Genomic DNA, 21,269 nt, shown 5'->3' on the forward strand with positions numbered 1-21,269 from the left:
TCATGGCTCTGCAGAAACTGAGAACCAGAATCAGGAAGGAATCAATTCTGAAGACCCAGGAAAAAAGAGAAAGGAAGAACAAAAACAAAAGGAGAAATATGAGAAAACCAAAGAGCAGAAAGGCAGAACTGACACTTCAAAACAAAAAAAGCACAAGAAAGCTCACGCAGGGCAAAAATTATATTCTTGTAAAATTTGTGATAAAACCTTTTCTCGAAACGATATCTTGCTAAGACACATAAGAATTCACAAAGATGAGCGGCCTTTTTCTTGTGGGACCTGTGGAAAGAGTTACAGTAAAAGAGGGACTTTAACTCATCACATGAGAATTCACACAGGTGAGAAGCCCTTCTCATGTGGGACCTGTGGAAAGAGTTACAGTGAAAGAGGGCCTTTAACTGATCACATGAGAATTCACACAGGTGAGAAGCCTTTCTCTTGTGGATCCTGTGGAAAGAGTTTCTCTCGAAAGGACGTTCTAAATGTCCACATGATAACTCACACAGGTGAGAAGCCTTTCTCTTGTGGGATCTGTGGAAAACGTTTCTCTCAAAAAGGTGTTTTAAATGTTCACATGAGAATTCACACAGGTGAGAAGCCTTTCTCCTGTGGATCCTGTGGAAAGAGTTTCTCTCGAAAGGACGCTCTAAATGTCCACATGATAACTCACACAGATGAGAAGCCTTTCTCTTGTGGGTCTTGTGGAAAGAGTTTCTCTCGCAAAGATTATTTAAATGTTCATATGAAAATTCACACAGGTGAGAGGCCTTTCTCTTGTGGGTCTTGTGGAAGAAGTTTCTCTTGCAAAGATTATTTAAATGTTCATATGAAAATTCACACAGGTGAGAAGCCCTTCTCATGTGGGACCTGTGGAAAGAGTTACAGTGAAAGAAGGACTTTAACTCGGCACATGAGAATTCACGTAGGTGAGAAGCCTTTCTCTTGTGGGTCGTGTGGAAAACGTTTCTCCCTCAAAACTATTTTAAATGTTCACATGAGAATTCACACGGGTGAGAAGCCTTTCTCTTGTGGGACTTGTGGAAGAAGTTTCTCCCTAAAAACTAATTTACATGTTCACGTGAGAATTCACACAGGTGATAAGCCTTTCTCTTGTGGGACTTGTGGAAGAAGTTTCTCCCTAAAAACTAATTTACATGTTCACATGAGAATTCACACAGGTGAGAAGCCCTTCTCATGTGGGACCTGTGGAAAGAGTTACAGTGAAAGAAGGACTTTAACTCGGCACATGAGAATTCACACAGGTGAGAAGCCTTTCTCTTGTGGGACCTGTGGAAAGAGTTACAGTGAAAGAAGGACTTTATCTCGGCACATGAGAATTCACACAGGTGAGAAGCCTTTCTCTTGTGGGACCTGTGGAAAGAGTTACAGTGAAAGAACTACTTTATCTCGGCACATGAGAATTCACACAGGTGAGAAGCCTTTCTCATGTGGGATCTGTGGAAGAAGTTTCTCCCGAAAACCCAATTTAAATGCTCATATGAAAGTTCACACAGGTGAGAAGCCCTTCTCATGTGGGACCTGTGGAAAGAGTTACTGTGAACGTGGGACTTTAACTAATCACATGAGAATTCACACAGGTGAGAAGCCTTTCTCTTGTGGGACTTGTGGAAGAAGTTTCTCCCGAAAACATAATTTAAATGCTCATATGAAAGTTCACACAGGTGAGAAGCCCTTCTCATGTGGGACCTGTGGAAAGAGTTACAGTGAAAGAGGGACTTTAACTAATCACATGAGAATTCACACAGGTGAGAAGCCTTTCTCTTGTGGGATGTGTGGAAAAAGTTTCTCTCGGAAAGGCCATGTAAATGCTCATATGAAACTTCACACAGGCGAGAAGCCCTTCTCATGTGAGACCTGTGGAAAGAGTTACAGTGAACGAGGGACTTTAACTAATCACATGAGAATTCACACAAGTGAGAAGCCTTTCTCTTGTGGTGTCTGTGGAAAAAGTTTCTCTTGGAAAGGCAATGTAAATGCTCATATGAAACTTCACACAGGCGAGAAGCCCTTCTCATGTGAGACCTGTGGAAAGAGTTACAGTGAACGAGGGACTTTAACTAATCACATGAGAATTCACACAGGTGAGAAGCCTTTCTCTTGTGGGAGCTGTGGAAAATGTTACAGTAACACAAGTAATTTATCTCGTCACATGAAGACTCACTCTGATGAGAATCCATAGGTCCAAAACAGAACCGATCCAATTTGGCATCTAATCTTATGGAAAATCTGGTCAGATGATGTAAACAGCAAGTTGAACATATTAAAGTCAACAGATTCTTGCAGGCTGCTAGTGATTCACTGTGATTGTGTCTTTCACTGTCTGACCAAGATAAACCTGAGGTCTACTTTTGCCTAGCAGCTTGTTTTCCTTAATCCAGTTTTTTGTTTTAATTCTCAGTCGTATTTGTACTTAAGATCCCCATCAGTATCCCATTAGATACTGAAGTTAAAGAGGGGAACACATTCAGACAGGATTAATTTCTGTGCATTTCAGTTTTCATGGAGTTCTGTACCATATAGAATAATTGAGTTTAGCTTTTATTTGAAGTTTCTGTGTATGACTGGATGTAAAATACTTTAGAAATGAAAGCAGTGAAATGTTCTTGTTTTACCATAAATAAAACTCTATGATGTTTGTTTGAAAAAAATCTCTAAAATAATTTTGATCTGGTCAGATTTTGATTTAGAGCTAACCACACAGTGGTTTTTATGTTCCCAAATGTTTGTCATTGTTACACTTTGCTATGAGAAGCAAAGTATATTATTAAAAAGGTTTGTTAAAATATACACTAGTATTTTGAGTAGAATATGCTTTTTAATAACTGTTGACTTGAATAAATATTGATGGATTATTCAGTGATTGTCATCGTCATTAACTGTTGCCATATTTTTAAATGTCAGCTTTAAGTAAAGCATCTAAAGATCCTTGCAATAACAGTAAAACATGAGTTTTACACAAATACATTTTTTAAATTCTGTTATTGAAGAAATTAAAAAATTCAAACATTTTAAAAAAGCTCACATACATTAAATTTTACAAAATTCAAAGTATTTTTCATCAATTAGACTGATTTAATATTCCAATCTCAAATGTAATGTTTTCATTAGTTATTAATTAATTCTGCATTGTCAGAAACTACATCTTTATGGACTTTTCATGCACCTTTCAGTTACTGTATCCAAAGATAACATTGCAGACGATCTACAATACTGTAATGCGACACAAAAACAAGTCAGAAATATCTTTTGCATTTGAAGGATATTTTTTAAAAACCCATCAAAAATCCATAAATTAATGAACTTGCCCAATGCCTTCTATTGTTAAGAGCTTTGGATTAATGATCCTTTTCAGTTTTGTTGTCAAATTGTTGATTTTATGGCTTTAATTAAAGTGATCTGTCTTCTTCTGACATCATGTTTTCACTTCTTTTTGGCATCATGAACCTTTTTTCCACAACAGTTATTCTCCATCTTTACAAGTCAGAACAACGAATCTCTGCGTTCCTCTATAATATATGTAGCCATTTACTGTTTAACTTCAAAACTGAATCACAAAATACAAAACTATAATATTAGACTCTGTTTCACAAGCTGAAACGATCACACACAAGAAATTAAAATACCTTCTAATATGGTTCTTTTGTAAGATTAAAAGTATCTTTTGATAACTGACTCCAAGCTCACATTTTTTAATTATTCTTTTTTCATTAGTGTCAGTATGATGTAATATTCTAATCATAAATTCTGTGTTTCCATTAAATGTGGAAAATCCTCATAATTAACAGAAATAAAAGGCTTGGAAACATCCGTGTGTTTGTGTAATTACTCACAGTGAGTGATTAACTCACTGAAATAAATGAACCTTTCGTTCATGTTCTAAAATATTTAATATAAAACTGTATGTTGAGAGGAGCTCAAAGTGGAAATCTTATTTAGATAATATGTATTATGGGTATGTCCAAGTTTATTCAGATTCTTCAAAAAATTCAAATAGCAATAATGGGGTGTCATTCATTGTTCCAGAATTTAGTATTAAAAAATGTAAAAGAATTACTGATGGAGTATCAGTTTATGCAGGAGAGATGATGGGAATCATTTTGGCTTTAGGATGGATTGAGGAAGTTCGTCCACTGAGAAGTATATGTTCTGATTCAAGTTCATCATTATACTCATTAAAAAATAATCATGCTATTAGTAGACCAGACCTTTTATTAGAGATTCAGTTATTAATTTATAGAATTTATTGGGTTTATTAGTTATTTTTACATGGATACCATCACATATAGGAATAAAGGGATAGGAGTTGGCAGACAAATATGCAAAACAAGCTACAAAAAATAGTTTTAATGTTATATTGGTACCATTCAGTAAAGAAGAAATCAAATCTATTATTAAACAAAAGGTTAAGGAAAGATGGCAGAAGCAGTGGGAAGAAGATAGAAGTGGTAGATGGCTTTAAAGTTTTCAAAGAAAAGTTGGTGTAATGAGGAGAACGGGACGAAATAGAAAAGAGGAAACCATAATAATCCAGATTACGTTTTGGTCATACAGGATTAAATAGTACATTATTTAAAATGTGAAAACATCCAACAGGAAATTGTGATTTTTGTCTTCAAGAAGAGACAGTAGAACATGTTTTGTTGTTTTGTTCTAAATATTCTGTTGAGAGAAGGAAATTAGTTTGTCGATTACGAGACAATAAATTACAGTTAAATATCCAAGATATTTTGGAACAATTTTCTACTTCTGAATATTTTTGTTATTTAAAAAATTACCTTAAGAAAACGAAATCGGTAGAAAGGTTCTAAGGTTTACTTATTTACTTTGGGGGGGAATAATATCATCCCGATCCACACTCCATTCCAGTAGATGGCGGTAATGCACATCAGTAAGTTGCTTGCCAACCGCCATAAGAAAGAAGAAGAAGAAGAAGAAGAAGAAGAAGAAGAAGAAGAAGGCTCAAAGCGGAACATTCAAGTAGGAACTAAAAATCGTTTACAGTTTCTTCAGTGCAGCCAAAGTGAAACACACAGGAAGCTACGCAGCTCACGAGGTAGCATTAGCTCCTCTTAGAAGGTAGTTTGAAAACAGGTTTGGTGTTTTCGGTAAATATTTCCGTGTTTTCAGTGAAAATGTCTTCAGTTCCGCCTCAGAGAGAGTTTATCAACGAGCAGGTAACTCCTGCTGGAGAAACATTCACAGAGTGGAAAGAAATCAACGTTAAGATGGAGGAAGAGATGGAGGATCAGCGCAGACTGATGGATTTTACCCGGATACCGAGGATCATCTTACACCGGATAGGTACGAAACACCTTCACGTTTTACTGATTAATCAGGTTGAGTAAAGTTGGAGATCCTGTATATTAAAGAGTAACAGACTGGTTAAGGAGCGCTGAACTCAAAGAGCTTTTACACCAAACTGTAATGACGAATCCGCCCCAGCTGCAAATATTAAATGGTTAAAAATGATCAACTGCGACCCGGACTATTATTCATCATATAATATGACAATTACAGTTTGTGCCCTTATGCCTACAACCAGATTAAGGAAGTACCCGGTCAATTTATTCACTTCATGTTTGTCTGTGTGAGGTTGAGATGAAGCTGCACATGAAAACGGCCCTTCATGAACCATTCAGACAAACCAACACAAAAGAGACACAATCCAAACTGTCACATGACTTTATTACCCCCTGAAAATAACTCAGAAATAGTCCAAGTCGTTTGGATGTATTTTGTCTTTCCTTCTTAGGGAAAGTTTCTGTTTATATTTTAGCAGGGAGATGGAAAGCCCATGTTTGGCCTGTTTTGCGTTTACATTTTGCTCGTAGGTTTGTGGTGCATTTCTATCCTAAAGAAGAACAAAACTTCAGATATTTCACCAACGAGATAATAACATACAAGGAAAAACCTTATGAAAACATTATACAGTAGCAGAAAGTACAATGGCCACCGCAAGAAAGACTTTCAGTCTTCAGTTCTGCTGCATGAACCGATCAGTACGTTATTGCTGGGTATCAGATGACGTAGCGCTGACGTAACCCAATACAGACGGAGGGCAGGAAGTGAATGCAGCCATTTACTTTTATTGATCCAGCATCAAAATGCCTAAAGTCCGAGGCCTGTACGGTTGTTCCAACCGTTCTAATAGAAAGAAAGATGAACGTTATTTTCGTTTTCAAACCGCACAATAAATTTCATATCATCCCGGTCTGAACAAACGTAGCGGTACATAGCTGGTCGATGAGTTTCGGTGTGTGACGAACGAAGGTGCCGTAAATATCCCGTATTGCTCCCCCCTTTCTTACTTTCGTCCTCTGGTCTATTTCCTTCCCTCCCCAACTCCAGCCAACATTTCCCGTTTTCTCAAACCCAAAGCTTGACAGGTTTGGGGCAAGGTGAGAGTTCATATATTAAACTGACTGAAGATGAATACATAAACTAAAAGCTGGAGCATAGACATTTTTTATAAGTGTTTGTGAGCCTGCCTCTTTATTATTAAATTGAATATAATTTAAAATCTTTGTATAACTTTTCTTCAGGTTAACTTTGAAAGTGAGATATTATTTTTACAGGTTAATTTTCTAAACTACAAATAAATGCTGACTGATATTGATAGCTGAAAGTAACACTGGTGTTATGCCAGATTTACCAATATTTAATTTTATCAATTTATTTTATCCGATTACTCAATTACTAAAATATTCGTTTACAACAGCCCTACTATCCATCCAATTATCATTAAAAACAATTCATTGACATATTTCATGTATCTTGTCACATATGCTGAACTGTAGCTCCTCTGTATGTTGCAGACCTTTTATTGTGCATGCGTACTCAATGCATGTAATTTATTCTGACAGAATAACGACCCAAATTTAAGTTAAAGAAGGTCAGTGTTAGCCCCGCCCTCCACTATGACTGGGGAATTATTTTATGGTGACACTGCAGGAACTGGAACCGGGCGATAATAATAATGATCAAAACAATTAAATGCATATTTAATAATTGTCTTCATTGGCTGCTAAGTTTCCATTTTAATAATGTAATGACATATTTAATAAATTGTGTATTAAATTAACGCTTTAAATTATTATATCATTGTCCATTTTCACCTTTCATATTTAATCTTCCAAATTGTCCAAAATTCATGTCAAATATTTTCAATAGGATCATTTTTGCCATTATTTTCTGCATGTTAACAACAATCACCCCACTGTTACCAATTCTGCTGCGAATCGCAGGAAAGTAAAGCCTGAGATTTAGTCGTGCTTTTGAAAGTTTGTGTTGAGTGTGTGAGTGGAGCAATGTCTGACAATATCAGTGGGGTGAGATTAAAAATTACTTTATACTTTTGCTTTAGACATTTTATGTCACTCTTTAATGTGATATACAGTACAGACCAAAAGTTTGGACACACCTTTCTAATTCAATGGGTTTTCTTTATTTTCGTGACTATTTATAAGGCAAGAAATCCCATTTATTAACCTGACAGGGCACAGCTATGAAGTGAAAACCATTTCAGGTGACTAAATCTTGAAGCTCATCAAGAAAATGCAGAGTGTGTGCAAAGCAGTAATCACAGCAAAAGGTTGCTGCTTTGAAGAAACTAGAATATAAGGGGTATTTTCAGTTGTTTTACACTTTTTTGTTTAGTGCATATTTCCACATGTTATTCATAGTTTTGATGCCTTCAGTGTGAATCTACAATGTCAATAGTCATGAAAATAAAGGAAACTCATTGAATTAAAAGGTGTGTCCAAACCTTTGGTCTGTACTGTATATCCTGAAGCTACATGGAGGAAGAAAACTTTTTGTAATATTTGTCAGGAAGCCACTAAGTTAAGCTATCACCATCTTGTTTGCTCACCTGGAGGTCCATAATATCCTATTTTGACTCGCATCTAATTCCATTCTGGTCAGAAGAACCTCATTGGTTGAGTTAATGTTCATTCTTGTAAGATTGTGATTTTAGAATAACCAAAGAAAATCCTGTTTTGTTGCATCTAGAGATTATAGTGAAGGATTTCTAGTTTGATTGACATTTTAAAGGCTTTTGTTTTGTCTTTTTGTCCAGATCTCCCACAATGTTGTGTGTGTAAAGAGGAGGAGGTTCACAATGAAACAGAACCACAGAGGAACCAACTCATCTCTCATGGCTCTGCAGAAACTGAGAATCAGGAAGGAATCAATTCTGAAGTACCAGGAAAAAAGAGAAAGGAAGAACAGAAACAAAAGGAGAAATATGAGAAAACCAAAGAGCAGAAAGGCAGAACTGACACTTCAAAACAAAAAAAGCACAAGAAAGCTCACGCAGAGCAAAAATTATATTCTTGTAAAATTTGTGATAAAACCTTTTCTGAAAACAGTAACTTGATGAGACACATGATAACTCACACAGGAGTAAAACCTTTCACTTGTTCAACCTGTGGGAAAGGTTACAGACAAAAACATGGTTTAATTTATCACATGAGAATTCACACAGGTGAAAAACTGGCCATGTGTGTGACCTGTGGAAAAGGTTTTCATGACACCAACTATTTAAAGAGACACATGAGAATTCACACAGGTGAGAAGCCTTTCTCCTGTGGGTCCTGTGGAAAGAGTTACAGTGAAAGAGGGACTTTAACTCAGCACATGAGAATTCACACAGGTGAGAAGCCTTTCTCTTGTGGGATTTGTGAAAAAAGTTTCACTGACAAAGGCAATTTAAATACTCATATAAAAATTCACACTGGTGAGAAGCCTTTCTCTTGTGGGACCTGTGGAAAGAGTTACAGTGTAAGAAAGCTTTTAACTCATCACATGAGAATTCACACAGGTGAGAAGCCTTTCTCTTGTGCCACCTGTGGAAAAAGTTTTTCTCGAAAAGACACTTTAAATGCTCATATGAAAATTCACACAGATGAGAAGCCTTTTCTTGTGGGACCTGTGGAAAGAGTTTTACTCGAAAAGACACTTTAAATGCTCATATGAAAATTCACACAGATGAGAAGCCTTTTTCTTGTGGGACCTGTGGAAAGAGTTACAATCATAGACAGAGTTTAACTCATCACTTGAGAATTCACACAGGTGCGAGCCCTTTCTCCTGTGGGACCTGTGGAAAGAGTTACAGTAAAAGAAAGTATTTAACTACTCACATGAGAATTCACACAGGGGAGAAGCCTTTTTCTTGTGGGACCTGTGGAAAGAGTTACATTCAAAGACAGAGTTTAACTTATCACATCAGAATTCACACAGGTGAGAGGCCTTTTTCTTGTGGGACTTGTGGAAACTGTTTCACTAAAAAAGGCAGTTTAAATGCTCATATGAAAATTCACACAGGTGAGAGGCCTTTCTCTTGTGGGACCTGTGGAAAGAGTTTCATTGAAAGAGGCAGTTTAAATGCTCATATGAGAATTCACACAGGTGAGAGGCCTTTCTCCTGTGAGAGCTGTGGGAAAAGTTTTTCTCAAAAAATCGGTTTAAATATTCATAATAAAATTCACACAGGTGAGAGGCCTTTCTCTTGTGATACTTGTTTAAAAGGTTTCCGGACAAAAACAAATTTACTTGATCACATGAGGATTCATACTGGTGAGAAGCCTTTTTCTTGTGGGACCTGTGGAAAGAGTTACAGTCGTAGAAGTATTTTAAGTCATCACATGAAGACTCACACAGACTAGAAGCCTTTGGCTCGAAACAGAGCCGATCCGTTTGGTATCCGATCCAGTGGAAAATCTGGTCGGATGATGTGCACATCAACTAAAAACGTTGACGTCAACAGGGCCTTGCCTTTCACTTTTGTTTGACTGTGACTGTGTCTGTCACTGTCCAACCAAGATTGATCTAAGGTCTACTTTTGTTTTCTTTAATCATTTTGTTTTATCCTCAGTCGTGTTTGTACTTAAGATCCTCATCAGTATCCCATTAGATACTGAAGTTAAAGAGGGGAACACATTCAGACAGGATTAACTTCTGTGCATTTCAGTTTTCATTGAGTTCTGTACCATGTAGAATAATTGAGTTTAGCTTTCTACATTTTTGGCGTTTCCATGTATGACTGGATGGAAAATTCTTTACATATTAAACCATTGAAATATTCTTTTTTTTCCCCTGTAAATAGAACTCTGTCATGTTTATTTTAAAAATGTAATATAATTGAGATCTGGTCAGATTTTTATTTAGAACTAACCACAGAGAGGATTTTATTTCCCCAAAAGTTTGTTTCACAGAAGTCATTGTTAGAATTTGCTATGAGAACGTGTTTGTACATTTAAAGGTTTGCACATGTTGAAAAAGTCTTAAACTATGTACCAGTATTTGAGCAGAATCAGGCCTTGACCCAGAAAACTGGTTTAGCCCGGTGGTCGGGGCACTGAGGCGGTCCACTGTGTTTTTTGTATTAAAAGATGTTAAGTAGACAGGAAATGTAAAAATATTTGTGGGTAATTATATGTTACGGGAAAATATCGCCAATGAAACGCTGTTTATACCCACAACTAGTCTTAAAAACAAAAACTACTATTAAAATGAATATCAAATATTTGCACTTCTGTTTAATCCAAATTATGTCAGCGGCTCCATAAAGACCCCCAGGCTCTTCCAGGTCGCCCCCATAAATGCTAATGTTTTATCACAGATACATAAATGTAACATTTATTTATTTGGATGATCAATGCTGCTAAATTTGATTTAATTGTTTCAGCATACATAAATGAAAAGATTTTAAATTATTTAACATTTAAATTTAAGATTTTACGGAGCTGGCAAGTTTACTTTGTTAAAGTTCAAAGAATAATGTTCGTAGTTAGATTGTTTTGTTACCATAGCTACAATCAGATGCTGTGAGTTTAATCTTTGAGTTTGAACTCTATTTGTTCAAAAATACAAATGAGTAAACTGATTGTTTTACTCCCCTCTCCCAGATTAAATCTAACACAGAAGCTGTTAGAGATGCTGATGTTTTAGCAGCAAGAGGTCCCCCAAGTCAAATTTTGCTCCAGGCCTCGTACAGCCTTGGACCGGCCCTGCATGATGAGCTAAATCCGCGATCCGCACTGAGATAAACTTTAGTGCGGATCTCAGTGCACATTGCTTCCTGCGCTGCTTCTGCTGCTGCAGAGCAGGAAGCAATGTGCAGAGGCATCAGCTGCGTGATTGATCCGCGGCGCCCGGCTTTCGTGGCTCAACTGTAAACTCATCTTTAAGAAATAAATCTGCTTGACCAGTAAAACACTCAGAGCAGCAGAGACGCTTGCAATATGGCTTAAAAAGTAAGCAATTTTTTTTTTTCCCAATAATTTTTTTCTAAAAACAAAAATAACCAACCCTTAGCCTGGCGGGGGGTCAAGTAAAGTATGGCGGGTTGCCAGACTTAAAATACACCCTACAGAATATTCTTATTAATAAATGTTGATTTGCTAAAAATATTGATGGATTTTTCACTGATTGTCATAGTCACTAACTGTAGTCATATTTTTAAAAGTGGTTTTTAAGTAAAGCATCTAAAGATCTTTGTAACAGCTACATTAAATTAGTTCTTTTATACACATTTTTTTTTTACAAGTAATATTTGTAGTGGCTTTCAGGAATAATGCATTTGAACATTTTTAGATTTAAACTTGTGGACTCCTGGTGTTTATCCTTTGTTGTACTTATACTTTGTTTTATTTTCATGATTTTGGTTAGTGGATACATGTTAGATTTTACTGTATGCCCTGGTGGAGTCAGAAATGAATTGTGCTTTGAGAAAATGTTTTCTGAATGTACTTTATGTAACGTTGCAGAGGTTTCTCAGAATGCTGTACGACATACCCTGGACTAAAAGCAGAACGACGCCGTACTATACGATGCGGTGCACAAGTCAAATTAACAGACAATCTCAGACAAAGTAACAACCATTAATCTTTCATCACACCTACATTTCTTTATTACATTTGGGTTTTTTTTTAGTGGTTTGATGTTTGCTTGAATGTTGGAATTAACATTTATGTGTAAATTTATTTGCAGGTCTTCATGTAAATGTATTAATAGTCTTAAATGATCTTTTCCTCTGACCGATCACTTTATCAAACATTTTAATAGCACTCTGTTTTCCACCTCACAATAAATTTAATTACGACAGCGTTTAATTGTATTTTCTTTACAATCACCACCTGGAATAACTACATTATCATTTCACTAATCATTCAATAAATATCAGTACTATTAAATTAAAAGTTTATACACCAGTTATCCATGTGTTTTCTATATACATAACTGAATATGAGAATGAAAATATATCGGACATAAAAACAGGCCAAGAATTTTTCAAAATAACCAGAATACTTTTGTTGCTTTGATGACTTTAATCAAAGTGATCTCCTCTCTTCTCACATCTTGTCTCATCAGTGACCTTTCATGTTTTCACCTCTTTCTATGGCAACATGAGGCTTTTATCACAAGACAATCAACTGCATTCCCAATCTTTTCAAGCCAAAACAACAAATCTCTTTGTTTCTCTATATGTAGTCATTTACTGTTTAACTTTAAAACTGAATCAAAACTACAACATGGTGTAACAATATTAGACTCTGGTTTACAAACTAAAAAGATTATACTCAAAAAATTAGAATACACGTCCAATATGTTTTTTCTGTAAGAATAACATAATGCTCATAATTAATTTAAAAATCAGTCTTTGTGTAATTATTCTTTATACTGAGCTTCACTCGAACACTGAAATTAACGAACCTTTCAAAAATATTCAATTCTACTTATTTTACATCTTAAAAGGTGGCAAAAAGCGGAACATTCAGAGCGGAACAAAAAACACGTTTACAGTTTCTTCAGTGCAGCCAAAGTGAAACACACGGAAAGGTACATAGCAAAAGAGGTAGCATTAGCTGTTCTTTTGTTAGAAGGCATTTTGAAGACAGGTTTGGTGTTTTCGGTAAATATTTCCGTGTTTTCAGTGAAAATGTCTTCAGTTCCGCCTCAGAGAGAGTTTATCAACGAGCAGGTAACTCCTGCTGGAGAAACATTCACAGAGTTTAAAGAAATCAACGTTAAGATGGAGGAAGAGATGGGAGGATCAGCGCAGACTGATGGATTTTACCCGGATACCGAAGATCATCTTACACCGGATAGGTACGAAACACCTTCACGTTTTACTGATTTATCAGGTTGAATAAAGTTGGGAGATATATTAAAGAGTAACAGACTGGTTAAGGAGCTCAAAGAGCTTTTACACTAAACTGAAAGTCTCTGTAATAACAAATTCACTGCATCTGTAAACATTAAATGCTTAAAAATCATCAACTACTACCTGAAAATTATTCATCATATAATATGACAATTACAGTTTGTGATCCGCGGCGCCCTTATGTCTACCGAACCAGTTTAAGGAAGTACTGGTTAAATTTTGTGTTTAATTACGTCATGTGCAGATTTAAAATTAAAGTTCAGACACAAGGTCTAAACTAAAAAAATAATAAGACATTATCCTTTTTCTTGTTTTTAAAACCGATAACCTATAGTTTTCTCATTCCAAAGCCGATAGCAACAAAAACCAACAACATACCTGGAAATAAAAATGACTAGTGAACAAAAATGTAAAGTTTTAACATCAATATTCTAGACAAGAGCACAAACAGCTGACTTTTTAAAATGTATACAGTTTTGAAATGAAAATCTGTTAATCATTTTGCAAAAAATGTGTCAACAGAAACCAAATCTCAAATGAAAGAATCTATTTTAATAAGGTTCATTACTTCTGTATGTTAAAAAAGGTCTCTAGAATTAATCAGGGATGTTAAATAAATACAGTGAAAATAAAAATGGATTCCACCTGTTAAATGTGTGAAATCTTTCCCTCTTCCAATGTATAATGAGAAGGAAGATTAATTAAACAAACTGCTTAAGAAATGAAATATATCTGATGTACATATGAGGACCCATCATGATTTAACTGTTTTTATAAACGGCATAATAGTAATATTAGTTTTAACAGTTAATATATGTAACCATACAGTGAGTGTTTGTGTAATCAGATGTAATGAATAACAGCAACAGACTAGAGTTTAACATAATGTTGACCTGTAATGTGTTTCACACACAGCAACAAACCGGCCTTTAGAAAACTTTCCACAGGTTTCCAAAGTAACAGAGTGAGTTGAGTAATGCTGTTGCAGGTTATGTTAGCGTGCGTCCACACCAGCCCTGATTAGTCCGCTCAATTAGACTCTAATTCGTTTGTCTAGAAAGTCCGATTCATTTGGGGAGTGTGAAACAGACTAAAAAAGTGAACTCTGTACCGCCTAAAAACCTCGGACTCGGTCCGGCTGAAGTGAACTCTGAAACAATTTGTTGTTTCTGTTGTTTTATTACTTTGTATATTTAAAATGCCGTTAAGTATTTCTTAGAATTTAAAGTTTGTTGATCTTTCAGAATGTGTTCTTGCATTATCATCAGCATTATATTGTTATTATTTTGTGTATTGCAATAAATTCTGAGACGATTCATCGTCCAGCAAACTTATAGTGACAGTCCTAACATCACCCACTGAGAAAAAAGTCGCAGGTTTCTGTGGTGAATGACCCTCCATGTCATCATCTTAGGTAAATATTTCAGAACATTCAGTCTTTTCTCTAAAAACAGATGATAATCTCAAATGCAATTTTCTACAGGAAGTCTTAATTACTCCTATGCCACCAAACAGGAAGTGGCTGCAACTTCCATCAAGAAGGTTTGGTGTCTGCCAAATTTTGAATACTCCTTTTTGGAGCTAAGCTGAGCCTGACTGAACATAATATAGAGTCTTTGTCAATGTATGCTTAGTGACGATATGTTAGAATTGATTGGTGGAGTTGGAGTTCGTCGATCAGCGACAAGTTGGCAGTTGCAACATGCTCCAGAGCGGTTGCTGAGACTGCGAGGGCTATTTGAGGTTGCTTACAACTTTAATTTGAAATTGTTTCCAGTAATAAACCACAGATGTTTTATGCAGAGGATTGGAATGGAGACATGAAACCTACCAAAAGCATCAACAGGATTTAAAACGCTCATTTTATCTTTTTTTAAGGTGCACTAAAAAACAAACTGTACTGTTCATAAAAAGGGTAGAACTATGTGAAAGACTCTAAGGTACTATAACAGGATTAAATCAAGCTGCTGTTTGGAATATTTCTGTTGGGGAGCCACTAGGTTATCTGTCGCCATTTTGTTTCCTCACCATGAGGTCCAAAGTATATATTGACTGACATGAAGTTCCCTTCTGTTCAGAAGGACTAAATTGGTTAAGTTAATTTCCATACTCATAAATTTGTCATTTTAGTCTTTGAATTACTTGAAAAGGCTTCAAGTCATTAAAGGGAAGGGCTCATTCTTTTACTCACATTTAAAAGTTTTTGTTTTGTCTTTTTATGCAGATCTCCCACAGTGCTGGGTGTGTAAAGAGGAGGAGGTTCTGATTGAATTCACAGATTGTTCCAAGGAGGAGAACTCCATTTTAGAACAAGAGGAACCAGAAGCTCTGAAGATAAAACAGAGCAAGAGTTCAAAGAGGAAGAGAAGCAACTCTGCATCAGTCAGGATGAAGAGCAGCTTGTGCTGAAACAGGAGACTGATGACATTTTGGTGAATCCTCCTAATGTGCAAAGAATCCACAATGAAACAGAACCACAGAGGAACCAACTCATCTCTCATGACTCTGCTGAGGATGAGAACCAGGATCAGGAAGGAAGCAATTCTGGAGATCCAGGAAAAAAGAGAGACAAAGAACAGAAACAAAAAGAGAGATGTCAGAAACCACAAATTCTAAAAGTAAAACTGACAGTTCAAAGCAAAAAACACACAAGGAAACTCAACAACACCAAAAATTATATTCTTGTAAAATTTGTGATAAAACCTTTTCTCAAAGCAGATACCTGACAAAACACATGAGAATTCATTCGGGTAAGAAGCCTTTCACATGTTCAATCTGTGGTAAAAGTTACATTCAGAAGGTCAGTTTAATTTATCACATGAGAATTCACACAGGTGAAAAACCGTTTTACATGTTCAACCTGTGGAAAAAATTTTCCTGAAAAAAGTACTTTGAATGTTCACATAAGGACCCACACAGGTGAGGAGATGTTTTCATGCATTAATTGTGGGAGAACATTTCAGTAGGCAATCAGCTTTAAACAATCATATGAAAATTCACACGGGCGAGAAACCTTACTCGTGTGTCACCTGTGAAAAAAGGTTCATGAGTAGACCCAGATTAAATCTCCACATGATGATTCACACTGGAGAGAAGGCCTTTCTTATGTGGCACCTGTGGAAAAGGTTTCCGATTCAAATCTAAGTTACTTTGTCACATGAGAATTCACACAGGTGAGAAGCCTTTCTCGTGTGTGACCTGTGGAAAAAGTTTCGCTGTGAAAGATAATTTAGATCAACACATTAGATGTCACACAGGCGAGAGGCCTTTCTCATGTGCTATCTGTGGTAAAAGTTTTACTAACAGATCTGGTATAACTTGTCACATCAGAACTCACACAGGTGAGAAGCCTTTCACATGTGTGACCTGTGGAAAACGTTTTGCCCAAAGAACTGTTTAACTTATCACATCAGAACTCACACAGGTGAGAAGCCTTTCTCTTGTGTGACTTGTGGAAGAGCTACCCATCCAATCTCAGTTAAATTGTCATAGGAGGAGTCACACGACTGAGAGGCGTTTCTCATGTGGGAGCTGTGAAAAGAAATTCTTCACTAAAATAGTTTTTAGCCACTCACATGAGGACTCACAAAGGTGAAAAGCCTTTCTCATGTGTGACCTGTGCAAAAAGCTACAGAGCCAAGTCTCATTTAAAACGTCACATGATGATTCACACAGGTGAGAAGCCTTTCCCATGTGAGACGTTGTAGAAAAAGTTTTCGAAGCAAATTTGAGTACTGAGTCACATGAAGATTCACACAGGTGAGAAGCCTTTCTTGGTGTGAGACCTGTGGAAAAAGTTTCCCTGTAAAAGTTTGTTTAGATCAACATGTCAGAGGTCACACAGGTGAGAGGCCTTTCACGTGTATTACCTGTGGAAAGAGTTACATTGCAAGAAGCAGTTTAGTTTATCACATGAGGATTCACACAGGTGAAAAGCCTTTCTCTTGTGTGACCTGTGGAAAAAGTTTTCGGTGCAAACCTCAGTTAACTAGTCATATGGTGGCTCACATGAGTGAGAAACCTTTCTCATGCACGAGTTGTGAAAAAAGTTTTTTAAATAAATTAGTTTAACGTCTCACATGAGGACTCACACAGGTGAAAACCCCCTTTTCTTGTGTGAATTGTGGAAAAAGCTATCAAAGCAGAACTAATTTAAATCGTCACATGAGAACTCATACAGGTGAAAAACCTTTTTTCTTGTCTGACTTGTGGAAAAAGCTTCCATAGCAAATTTAGTTTAAATCGTCACATGACGATTCACAAGTGAGGAGCCTTTCTCATATGTGACCTGTGGAAAAGTTTTCACTCATAAAATGAAGCTTAACTGTTCATATAAGAACGGCATAATGTGAACTTTTCCATGACATTTTTTTTATTTGAAGTGAGCTATTAATCCAGTGTTTTAAGATTTTTTATGTATTTTTAAAAGTGATATTTGTAGTGTCTTAAAGGAATAATGCATTTGAATATTTTTAGTTTTCCATAAATATTTTTGGAGTCCTTGCGTGTTGATCCTTTGTTGTATTTATACTTGTAGTTCATTATTTTGGTAGTGGTTAGCCTGTTACTGTGTGAACTGGTAGAGTCTCAAATGAATTTTGCTTTGGGAATAATATTTCTTGAATTTTAATTTAAATATGCATTATTATTACATTGAATGTAGACGTACAGTATCTCAGCAATCTATGACAAAGACTACACTAAAAGCATGAAGATACGGTGTTACGTTGTGGAGCAAAAGTCTAATAAACAGAAAAATAACAACCGTTAACATGCACAACACCCACATTTCTGTATTACATTTGTTTTTGTGGGCTCTAGTTTCCCTTATATGAAAGTAGGCTGACAGGAAACGGGGGAAGACATGCGTAAATATCGTCAGGTTCCGGGAGTCGAACCTGTGACGGCCGCCTGGAGGACTCAAGGCCTCCAAACGTGGGTCTCGCTATCCGACTACGCCACCACGGCACGCCCATTACATTTGTTTTTTTATGTGGTTTGATGTAATGCTGCAAGTTTAAAGGTCATGTTTTCATTACCTGTAAATGGAAAATCATCATATTTAAAAGAAATAAAGGCTCTCACATATGAATTTGTGTGGTTTTTATGCATATAATGTGTTAGATTTAGTGAGCAAATTTCTGGACTAAATGGGTTTTTAAGCAATATTCTAATTATTGAATGAATGTACAATCGCTGCGTACTGTGTGTTGGGACAGTGTTGTCAGTAACACAGGAGCTCCACAAGGGTCTGTCCTCTCTCCCTCCTCTTCACGCTCATTACGTTAAAGTTCAGCTGTTGCACTGAGATCTGTCGTCTCCAGAAGTTCTCAGATGACTCGGCTAGCGGTCGGTTGTATCAGTGAGGGTGGTTAGACTGTTCAATCTCTGTGTTCCTCTAAAATACATTGTAGATCATTCACTGTTTAACTTAATGATTCCTACAAAACTACAACCTGATATAATAATATTCTAAAAGGTAAAAAGTAGTTTTATTTATATAGGACATTTTCAGCAACAAGGCAATACAAAGTGCTTTACAGGAATTAAAAGGAAATGCAAACAAAATAACAAACCAAAGGAAAGAGCAAAAGAAAAAAAATCTAATGTTGATCTAAAGTATGTAAGCTAGGTGCTCCTGTTCAGGGTTACTTACTTTTTCTAAGTAATAAAAAAATTTAATGTTCCTGTTCTGGAAGATTTTATTCTGGATTCTAAGTTTGTTCTAATTCCTTTTCTGGGTTGCAGTAACAGGAGTCTCTCTGCATAATAATCTAAAAATGAATCTAAGAAGTTTAATATTAATAAAAAAAACTGTTTTACAAACTAAATAGATCATACTCAAAGAAATTTGAGTAAATACATACCAATATGGTTCTTCTGTAAGATAAAAAGTATCTTTTTATAACAGGTAATCCTCGTAATTAACAGAAGTAAAAGGCATTAAACGTCAGTTTGTGTATAATTACTCTATACTTTATTTCACTCACTGAAATAAATGAACCTTTCAATAATATTCTATTCTACTTAATTTGCATGTTAGGAGGTGACTAAAATCGCAAAATTCAAAGCAGAACAAAAACTAATTTACAGTTAATTTAGTACAGCCAAAGTGGCACTGCAGGAACCAGGAAACAATAATAATAAAAACAGATAATTAAATGCATATTTAATAATTATCTTGATTGACTGCTAAGTTTACATTTTGATAATGTAATGACATATTTAATGTTTATTAAATAAACGCTTTAAACAACTTTACCATTGTCCATTTTCACCTTTCATATTTAATCTTCCAAATTGTCAAATATTTTCAATAGGATCATTTTGTCATTATTTTCTACATGTTAACAACAATCACTCCCACTGTTACCAGTTCTGCTGCTTATCGCAGGAAAGTAAAGGCTGAGATTTAGTCGTGCTTTTGAACCATCTTTAGTCTTGGAGGTTTGGATCCTTTTATAAGTCATCTCTACTTATGTTAGGATCTTAGCAGAAACTCAGTTTCAGTTGGGAATCTGTGGTTTTTCTCTTGCCGTCTCTTTTCGAGGCTCGGCGACTGCTTTCAGAGGTTCTCTGCCTCGGGTAATTAGAATATAAATCCTTCCTGGATGGGTGAAGGTTTTCATTCTGGCATTTTAGAAACAAACGGGATCTGCTAAAGTTAAAGTAGCATTTTGATGCAGCCCTTTAAATGCATTTCTAGAGCTCATTCTAGGAATCTGTTGGTTCTGGCTCTGCTTGGGTTCTGCTGTGTCTCACAGTGAGGTTCTGTGGTTGCCAGTGGAAGAAACAGAACCAAAGTAAGGGCATTTTGGACTGAACATACCTATCAATCCACCACAATCAGCTGATCAAACAGAAGAAGAAATGTTGCAATGGATCTGCAGCGTCTTGCACTCATTACTGACCGTTTTTTAACGTTTTATAAGTTACAGTTGAGCTAAATAACATTAGCAGGTTCTGTTGTTCCAAGCTGAAGTTAATATCTGTGGTTCTTAATAGATCTGGTTCACTGTTGACATTTTCCACCTGAAACAGATGAGAACTGATGTCAGAACAGTTTTCTATTAGGTTATCAGCTGAATGTCTACTGGGCTGGATTTCCTCTGTGAATAAGAAGAGATCTCACCAGCTCGAAAATAAATTGTTTTTGTCAAAATTGTTATTTTTTTTAAAAATTGATGTAATTTCATATTTTATAAATGTCCTGGTTTCATTTGTTCTGAATATAAACTCGCCAAAAAGTGAAATAAAAGCTTTAAAACATTTTAATGTGAGTAATTCATGTGTTTCATTTGAACTGAGCTACTGGAATAGCTCCGTACACAAGAGTGGATTGATATACTGAAATAAATGAACTTTCAATAATATTAATTTATTTAATAAAACTATTTTAAAATACGAGACTAAAAGTCGAAAATTCAAAGCGGAACGGAAAGTCGTTTACAGTTTCTTCAGTGCAGCGGCAGTGAAACACACGGAAGCTAAAAACAAAGAGCAGATAGTTAGATTTAGTTTAGTTAGACGGTAGTTTGAAGACGAGTTTGGTGTTTTAGATAAATAATTTACAGTAAAAATATCTTCGTTTCAGCCTCAGAGAGAGTTTATGAACGAGCAGGTAACTCCTGCTGGAGAAACATTCACAGAGTTTAAAGAAATCAACGTTAAGATGGAGGAAGAGATGGAGGATCAGCGCAGACTGATGGACTTCAGACGGATACCGAGGATCATCTTACACCGGATAGGTACGAAACTGCCTCGCGTTTTACTGATGACACAAGTTAAAGAGAGTTGTTTGGGGCAAAGCTGAACCCCCAACCGAAAGACTGGAACAACAAATCCCGTCCAGCCAGAAATATGAAATACTTAGTGATCAGTTGTGACCTTTTCTATTTACTGCTCTTCATATATTAACTACAGTTTAAGATCCGTAACACATTTATCTTTACTACAGATAAAGCCCCACCCCAAAGGTTACCTGCTCGGCGTCGCACAGCATGTTTAGAAATTCCATCGCAAATTAAATCTCAATTTAGCCCGCGATATCTCATTCTCTCCGACACTCGGAGGCACTGGTATA

The 21,269-nt window shown here is 36.1% G+C and overlaps 1 protein-coding gene and 1 long non-coding RNA gene across 7 annotated transcripts in view; both read left to right on the forward strand.

Moving 5' to 3' along the window:
• csmd3b (CUB and Sushi multiple domains 3b) overlaps positions 1 to 21,269 on the forward strand; it is a 642,306-nt gene that overhangs the window by 83,650 nt on the left and 537,387 nt on the right. The gene's annotated exons all lie outside the window — the stretch shown is intronic.
• Positions 5,271 to 15,733, forward strand: LOC116730787 (uncharacterized). The gene is made up of 2 exons (XR_004341412.1): positions 5,271 to 5,322; positions 15,411 to 15,733. It is a non-coding gene; the product is annotated as an uncharacterized LOC116730787 (long non-coding RNA).

The sequence above is a fragment of the Xiphophorus hellerii genome, chromosome 13 (assembly GCF_003331165.1).
Source record: "Xiphophorus hellerii strain 12219 chromosome 13, Xiphophorus_hellerii-4.1, whole genome shotgun sequence".
NCBI lineage: Eukaryota > Metazoa > Chordata > Actinopteri > Cyprinodontiformes > Poeciliidae > Xiphophorus > Xiphophorus hellerii.